Raw genomic sequence first — 9,044 nt, forward strand, 5'->3', positions numbered from 1 at the left:
ATCTTATGGCTAAATGTGTGTGTGTGTGTGTGTGTGTGTGTGTAATCAACGTTCCAGAAAATTTGGAGAAATATCTTTCTTATGTTGTTCAGGTAATTTACATTGAATAGATAGACAGGAAAATTTATCTGTTATTTCACAGTGAAATCTTGAGTTACCAATGTGATAGAAGAGCTTACTTTTTGAAATGAACTTTTAGAGACACACAATATTAGTCTTTTAATTGTTGATTTATTTATGTAATAATTTTATGCATGATATTGCTCTAAAGTTTCATGTTATTTTATCTTCTTAAGAAAATAATTTTTGTGGGCAAGTAAGTGCAATTACCCTGCTTGTGTGAGGCACTGGCTTTGATTCTCAGCACCACATTTAAATGAATAAAATAAATTTCAATCAAGAACTAAAAAATATTTTTAAAAGAAAGTAACTTTTAAGTTGAGTGTTTTTTACTGTGCATATAGTATTATTTCTTTCACAATTAGGGCTAAGACTTTATATGTATTTAGAATATACATATTGGTCTTAATCACATTTGTCAAGTGTCAAGAGATCTAGTGAGTGATCAGTGACAAAAGTAGCTGTGGCTTTAGGCTGAGTCAAGCCACCATAGTCAAATATCTTATCTTATATGTAGACTTAAGTGGCTATACGAACAACATTGTGATTATCCACATAGAAGAAATATTTGTACTATATAGTAAAATAAGGATTATTCCAATATTGATAAATATAGAAGACAAGTATAAGTCCAAAGATAGGACTTCTAAGAAGAACTGTACATAATCTAGACATGTTTTAGGAAACTAAGTAGCTGTCTGAGGTAATGTATGTATTATTCATATTAAGACTGCACTATATTTATGTATTCTTTATGAAGTGATTAGCTTTGATGAAGATATGTGCAATCAAATTATATAAGTATTATTTCCTCAATATGTGTAATATTTCTCAATGTTTTTTTTTTTTGTTTTTGTTTGGAAGTAGTGAGGATTGAAGCCATATCCCCAGACCTTTTATTTTTTGTTTTTATTTGTTAAAGCTGGCCTCAAAGTTGTGATCTTCCATCCTCCCAAGTAGCTGGTATTACTAAAGGTGCAACCCACTGTACCAAGTAGAGAATTCTTGGGATAGGTAAGTATTCATTAGACATCACCTAATGAGCTATGCAGGGTGATATATCCTTTTAATTCCAGAAACACAGGAGGCTTGTGGCATAAGGATTGAAAGTTGGAAGCCAGGATGGGTAACTATCTCAATATTAAACAACAACAACAAAAAACTGGGGATGCAGGTCAGAGGTAGAGCACTCTTGGGTTCAGTTTTCAGTGCCTACAGCAAAATGAAAGTATACAAAAAAGAAAATCACCAAATAAACTTTTTGCCTATGTGCCTAAAATGTATGTACAATAATTATTCTGACATTTATTTAATATTTTTACTAAAACAATTAGATGGAAAAAGTGTAAACAGGCTGTCTGAAGCAACACAATCTAAAGAAGTAAATTAGGCCAGGTGTGCCTGTAATCCTAGCAGCTCAAAAGGCTAAGGCAGAATGATTACAAGTTCAAACCCAGCTTCCTCCACAATGGTGAGGCACCAAGCAAATTAGTGAGACTCTTTTTGTAAGTAAAAGTCAAAATAGGGTTGGAGATGTGGCTCATTAATTGATTACCACTGAGTTTAATCCCCAGAACCCCCCCAAAAGAAAGCAAGTACAAAATAGTCAAGCAGAAAATTCATTTGCTTCTTAAAAATGTTTGAGAAGAAAATTTCAGTGAACAATATTTGTTGGAATCACCCCTGAAAAATCAAAAGCAATCTGAAAGTAGATGAAAGTGCTCAGATGATAGCTGAAATCAATGGAAATTAGTAGCACTTGTGGAGGGAAATGAGATTGGATGGTTCCAGAAAATCTCCTTCTCCCATATGACTCTTTGGTAGTCCCTCCTGCTTTTAAAATATTAAAGGAAAGTGCGTGGGCACGTGAAGTGAGAAAAGAAACTCATTGATTAGTTTTGATTCTTATTTAAGGACAGCAGTTACTCTCTCTTACTAGGTACTTTAAAGTTTTAAATAATTTTTACAAGGAAACCACCCATGTGTAATCAACAAAACTATAATCCTTGGCATAAATATGGAATATTATTAGTTTTAATTCAAGCGTGGCAGATTTGAAAAACAAGAAAAAGTTTAGAATGGAAAGATAAGCCAAGAGAAGATACTTAAAATTGGGAAAATTTTTAATAACTCCACAAAAGTTTATCCAAATGGCCAGTGAAAATATATTCAAGCTCATTATTACTACTCAAGGAAATACAAATTAAAACCACAAGATACCATTACATACATATATATGACAGAACTTAATTGAAAATATGTATAAAGAGCAACATGATCTTTTATGTATTCTAATAGCAGTAAAATCTGTACTAGTTTGGAAAACTGCTTAGTATTATTTCTTAAAATTGAAGATATACATACTTGATGACAAAACATTTCTATCCCTGAATATGTACTACAGAGTAATTAACTGCATAAGTGTACCAAGAGACATGCACAAGAATAAAATTATGTCATTTGCAGGTGTAATGGTGGAACTAGAAAACATCATGCTAAATGATATAAGCCAATTCCAAGAAACAAAAGGCTGAATGTATTCTCTGATAAATGGATGCTGATCCACAGTGGGAGTGGGGTAGGGAAGAATGAAGGGCCTTTGGATAGTGCAAAGGAGAGTGAAGGGAGGGGTGAAGCATTGGAGATGGGAAGGACATTACAATTAAACAGACACTATTAGCTTATGTATATATGTATAATTACAGTACTGGTGTGACTCAGCACCATGTACACCCAAAGGAATGAGAATTTATGCTCCATTTGTGTACATTGTGTCAAAATGGATTCTGCTTTACTGTCATGTAAAACCACTTAGGACAAAAAATCACAGTACCTGGCACATAGTAGGTGTTCAATAAATATTGTTAAAGTAATTTACACAAAAGAATGTTCATAATAGCAAGTTTTATCAGTAATAGAAAAACATTGTTGGGCTGGGGTTGTGGCTCACTTGTAGAGTTCTCACCTAGCAAGTGTGAGGCACTGGGTTTGATCCTCAGCACTACATAAAAATAAAATATAATAAAAGCATAAAAATTATCAACCATAAAAGAATAAATTACATCTTATGAAGAAAATTGGAAGAAAATTTAGTACAACAAACACCATTATCAGTGATGCTTACATATGAGAGATGACAATATTCTTTTGTATATATGTACCACATTTTGTTTATCTGCTCATCTATTGATGAATTCTTGGGATTCCTTCCACCTTTTGGCTACCTTGCACATCTCATTCCCTAAGGATTAGTGGTGTTGAGTACCTTTTTGGCCCTTTTTTTGGAAAAATATCCAGGTAAGTCCTTTGACCATTCTCTAACCAGAATTTTAAAATAATTTATAAATAAAAATTCTTTATACATTCAGGACATGTATTGGAGACATGATTTTCATGATACTATTTAGTATTTTAGTACTAATTAGTACTCACTCAAAATAAGTTCAATTTCCTGTTACTTTGGAATGAGAATCATAAGAAATAAGGCTGGACTAGTGTGACTTAAGGTTATCACTTTCTTTAGGAATATAAAACACAATATCAGACCATATTTAAGCCACTGTTTTAATTTAAAGTGGCTATCTACTTCAGTGACAAGAAAAATCTATTTGTGAACTTAGTATTTAAATAGTTTTTGAATTTTATTTCCCCAAAGCACATACATTATATGGGCAGATGGAAAAACATTTATATAATGAGAAATTGTTAGATATCATACATACACAGTTGCCTAAAATTTATTTTCAAATACATTGCTGAATTGCTGTTACTGATAGCAATATTTTAAAGTTCTTTTTGTAGAAAACACTTTTCTTTTTTGTTCTTTACAAATTGGTCCCCTCCCATGGTTGATTATAAATCTTGTTTTTCATTTTTTTCCTCATATTAATTCATATGAACTCCTCTTTATAAAGATGAATTTTAGTTTTTAAAACATTCTTCAATCATTATTTAATAGGAATAAGAAAATAATCTCATTTCCCAATTTACAAATTCTTTATGATACAATTTTATATTCACATGAAAATATCAAGTCTGTCCTTCATTGATAAAGACATGAGAATCATAAGAAATAAGGCTGGACTAGTGTGACTTAAGGTTATCACTTTGTTTATCTGCTCATCTATTGATGAATTCTTGACTTCAGTAAATTTAGAGTAAGTATTGGTTCCTTTTTTAGGAGGTCTCTAGTTTAAAGCTTCAGGGGAAGGTGTATTGTTACACCGCCTAAACCTTTTAGGCACATGACTTCACTTCTCTGTGCTTCACTTCCTTTATTTGTGCCATGTTTATGATAAAAAGGCTTATATTACAGGGATGTAATAAAGATTAATAAGCTAATGCATAAGAGAACATGGACAGAGAAATACAAAAATAGTCATCTTTTTTGGTTTAATATCTAATTTTTGAGTGTTTATAAAATAAGTCATTTATTTTAGTAAATTCTGCCAGTTTTGGGGGGGAGGTATTTACCATGTGTTAAAACAAACTACTGACCAAAATATATAAGAGTTTATGTGTTATTTATGCAACTTTTCTGTGAATGTGCTGTCGCTTCAAAAGAAAAAAAATAAAGAGAGAAAAGGCTTACTTGGAAGACAAGTTCATTAAGAGCCATTCTAAATATCCTAAAGGCTAAGTTCATTGGGTATTTAGCAAAGCCAACATGTAAAAAGGACCTGGAGCCCATGAAAGAGTATGATTAATTTGTAAGTAATTACTACAAATTAATAATTTGCAAATTATCAGTATGATAATTTGCATGTCAGTGTGGAAAATTTAGAATATAGGCTTTCAAATGTCTATACAGAAACTAGCTTAGAATATTCTTAAGCTGAAAATTTTAAAAATATTTTGCAAATTATTGGATGAAGTTTATGCCAGAATCATGATTTATATACCAATAAATATAGAAAATCTCAAATTCTAAATATCTGAATTTTTTTCCTGCTTGACAACCTGTAATTATTACAGAACTCTATTAAAAAGACATATGCTGGGGCTGGAGTTGTGGCTCAAGCAGTAGGGAGCTCACCTGGCATACGTGCAACCCGGGTTCGATCCTCAGCACCACAGACAAACAAAGATGTTGTGTCTGCCAAATACTAAAAAATAAATATTAAAAATATTCTCTCTCTCTCTCTCTCTCTCTCTCTCTCTCTCTCTAAAAAAAGAGACATATGTAACCGTTTGGGTGGGCTTAAGCTAAGTAGACTGTAAAAAATTAGTATCATTGTAGCCCTAGAATTCAATAAAGATTAAATAAGTTAATGCATAAGAGTTATGTTGAACATTAGTGGCAATTTAGAAATTGATGTCAACAAAAACTGAATAAAATGCTTTAACCATTTCTAAAATCAATATCCATCTTTATTAAGAACATTTTAAAGTGGAGTTGAGAAGAAACATCAGAAATTTTAAAGCAGCAAAATAAGTGATTATGCTAGTAAATTTCACTTTTAAATTTTTAAAAGTACAGAATAAGCAAGTGTTATATTTTTGGAAACTTTATATGGTAATTTCACCTATTTTTCCTAATACTTTAATGTTTTACTTCTTAGTCTAGAGATTAAGATATTACTTCAAATGATAGTCACTTAAATAATTTTTATTGCTAATCTCTTAATAGCAAAACTTCTCCAGGTAAGTGCCTCTGTGTTTCATACATAAAGTAATTATTAGGAGATGAATTAAAGTTAATGGACCAAGTTCTCAAATAATATTTTACCATTTCCTTACTGAGAAAAAATATTCCTGGATGCTTTTGAGATATTGATTGAAATATAGGGAAAATATAAATTTTGCACACATTTTCTAGACACTTAAAATCATTAAATAGATTTAAGTTTTATTTTTTTCTGAAAGAAGTGATAATAATTTGTTACATTTGTTCTTGCATAAACATACCTTTATATAATTTTATATGATATTTATGCATTATTCCACTTTGAATTTTTCTGTCAAAAGAGCTGAAATATAGAAGCATAGTCCAATATAATTGATTTAGAAAAAATAAACTTTCTTTCTTTTTGAGAGGGAGATACAAGAGAAGTTTTGGAAAATGAAACAAAACCGGAGATTTGCAGACTAACAAACTGATTTTTAACTATGATTTCTCAGGATTATAACATAGAATATTTATTTTCATGGTTTCTTGATACTGAATATACTGGTTTCATTTTTTCTTATAAAAATTTTAGGAGAATCCTTTATGGACTCTGTATGCAGAAAAGTTTCTGAAGATTTGAAGTGGTAAAGGTTTTCTACTTTATTATGTTGTAAAACAAAGATATGTAAATTTTTTGAAATTGCTGAAACTCAAGTATGTTATCCTTAAAAGAATATGAAATCATTCGTAGGAGTTTATCCTGTTTCATGCAGTCACAGTTACTAATAAATAAAAGTAACATAGTTTTCTTGGTTTAGATATTTTAAATTATTTTTGTAAATCTAGAAGATGTTTAAATGATATTCACTTTTTTACTGTTTGTGTTGCTAGTAATAATTTACATGTATATTGTATTTGTAGAAAGAGGCTTTGTTTAAGGGACAATAAAGTACACAGAGTAGTGTAAAATAACTGTTTCATTAAATGTATTTAAACTGTATTTAAAGATTTAAATGCTTGATGATGCTTTCTCTAGTAACAAGAATTAAACAATGCAGTTTTAATTTATCTTTTTGGATATTCTTAGCAATTGGAAGCTTGTGGTGAGGAGCTAGAAGACAGAGAAGATTTGAACCAAGCTGTTACTTCTCTCATGAATCATGAATGGACATAATGTAAAAACTGTATTCATCTAGACACCAATCTTCTTAATTCCAAACTGATGAAACAATGAATATTTCTTCATGCTTCATTGTATTTGGTGCTTGGTTTTCTCAAAAAATATAAATTATAATGAAAGTTGCAATTTTAAAAGTCGTGCTTTTCTTTCAATTTTCTGTTTGTTTTACTTTTTATTAGCTCTTTCACAGCTAATACACCTAAAATGTGTTTAATTATTTTTATAATCAATACAAGAGTTTAAGTTTCTTTGTAATTTTACTACTTAGGGTAATAGGAATTTTGAAATATAGAGTCTGTAGTAGTTCTTTTTCACAACAATGAAACAGGGCATATATGTACTAGTGACAAAGTTAAAGGAACATAAATTTTGTTTATAAAATTTAGTATTTTGTTATTTTTTTTTCTTTTAAAAGTCTGTGTATTATACCTATGGTTTTATTTATACCGATAACTCGTTCTGTACCACTGAATAACACCATTAGCCCAATGCAATATTTTTGCAACTTGATTTGAAAGTTTGCCCTTGAGGCAATTAGAAATTGGGATTGTGCAATTATTGATTAAACTTAAATTCTTATCTTTTTTTTAATTAGAGATCCAGTTTGCCCTTTTTATAATCATCAATTAATTAGAAAGAACTGGACCAACAGAAAAATGACAGAAATTGGGAAAAATAGATGGATGGATAAGCAAAGATATTGCACAGTGCTGCAATGAATTCATAATGGAAGGACAAATGACAAGAATTGGTGCTAAGAAGAAAGACATTTTTTCTTTGATGGCTTAATGATCAGAAGTAAACTTAATCATGACCAGACCAGCTTCCAGATTACAGTAGTGCAGACTATAGATTAAAAAAAAGAGTTTTCTTTTATGTGGAGAGTAGAAATCTGTGATGAGGAAGATACTTGTGGGGCAGACATGCCTTTGCACTAGTACCCCCAAATGACAACAGTATCATATTTGCTGCTAAGTCTGAAGAAGAGAAAAATAATTGGATGGCAGCCCTTGCTTCTCTTAATTAAGCATCATATAGCTGAAGGCAATTTTTTTGTAGTTCTATGTATGCAGTACTGTAGAAAAGATTTTATAGATTTTGTATGTTCTATAAAATGATAGGAAACTGGAATCTTCAGTTGATTAGTTTTCTCTGTTGTATTTAAAATGTTTTTTTTATTTATGTATCAACAAATTCCTTTCCTTTTGGTTTTCTTCTTAGATTTGAAATTCCAGATCCAGAACCTACTGAAGCAGACAAATTGGCAATAGAGAAAAGTGAACAGCCATTCAGTGTTGGACTTCGAAATAAATATGTCCAACCAGGACAACTTAGGTTTTAATTGAATATTACATTTTCTATGTGCCATTAAATGTTCAGTTTATAGTAAACACAAACGTTCTTAGCTCTTAATTTAAATGTAAGTATTAGTGTTAACTTTGTGATCATTGAATTTCCAAATTTCTTTATCTATGAAGCTATTTTAAATAAATTATCTGAAGAAATGTAGCATGCTATTTGCATTAGCTCTCTCAGGCATGTGATATGTTTACAAATCAAAGTGTGTTATGGTAAGTAAAACTGAAATGGGAAAGGGAGGGACAGCGTGGGGAATAAAGGAAAAAGAAAAGCAGCCAGTCAGTCCGGGGTGTATCCGAGAAAACTTGGTCCTCTGCTGTTTCCTTCCACCTCTTTCCCATAGAACTAGTGAACACATAAGTCGGAATTCTAAATTAAGAAGGGTCCTACACAGAGCCTGGAGACCCAGTCACTTCCCTTCCCTTCCTCCCCGAGTGGGCTGTCCAGGGCGATAGGGTGACAGGCGGTGGGGTTCTGCTTGCAGGGACAATGAGGTGCCAAGGGGCTGGTGATGGCCCCTGGGATCCCAACCCATTGGAGGGCGGTGGCCCTGCATCCCTGGGCTCCTCAGGACAACTCTCCACAAGCACCAGCTGCTTTCAGGCGCAGAGACGCGGTGAAAGCCCGCAGCGGCAGCGGCTCCCATGGGTCAAGTTCGCAGCCGCCCGCGCCCCTGGACGCACTGGAGGCCGCCTGGTGCGGGCGGGGAGGCTCGGCCTCGCGCGGTGGCGCCACGTGGGGGAAAGTTTGCAGGAGCGCTGCGGGGCCTCGCGTGAC

At 32.4% G+C, this 9,044-nt stretch overlaps 1 long non-coding RNA gene across 1 annotated transcript; it reads left to right on the top strand.

The window, feature by feature from the left end:
- Positions 1 to 6,773: 6,773 nt before the first annotated feature.
- Positions 6,774 to 8,305, top strand: LOC144373595 (uncharacterized). The gene is made up of 2 exons (XR_013433214.1): positions 6,774 to 6,903; positions 8,130 to 8,305. It is a non-coding gene; the product is annotated as an uncharacterized LOC144373595 (long non-coding RNA).
- Positions 8,306 to 9,044: the final 739 nt, after the last annotated feature.

This window comes from Ictidomys tridecemlineatus, unplaced genomic scaffold, assembly GCF_052094955.1.
Source record: "Ictidomys tridecemlineatus isolate mIctTri1 unplaced genomic scaffold, mIctTri1.hap1 Scaffold_44, whole genome shotgun sequence".
NCBI classification, from domain to species: domain Eukaryota; kingdom Metazoa; phylum Chordata; class Mammalia; order Rodentia; family Sciuridae; genus Ictidomys; species Ictidomys tridecemlineatus.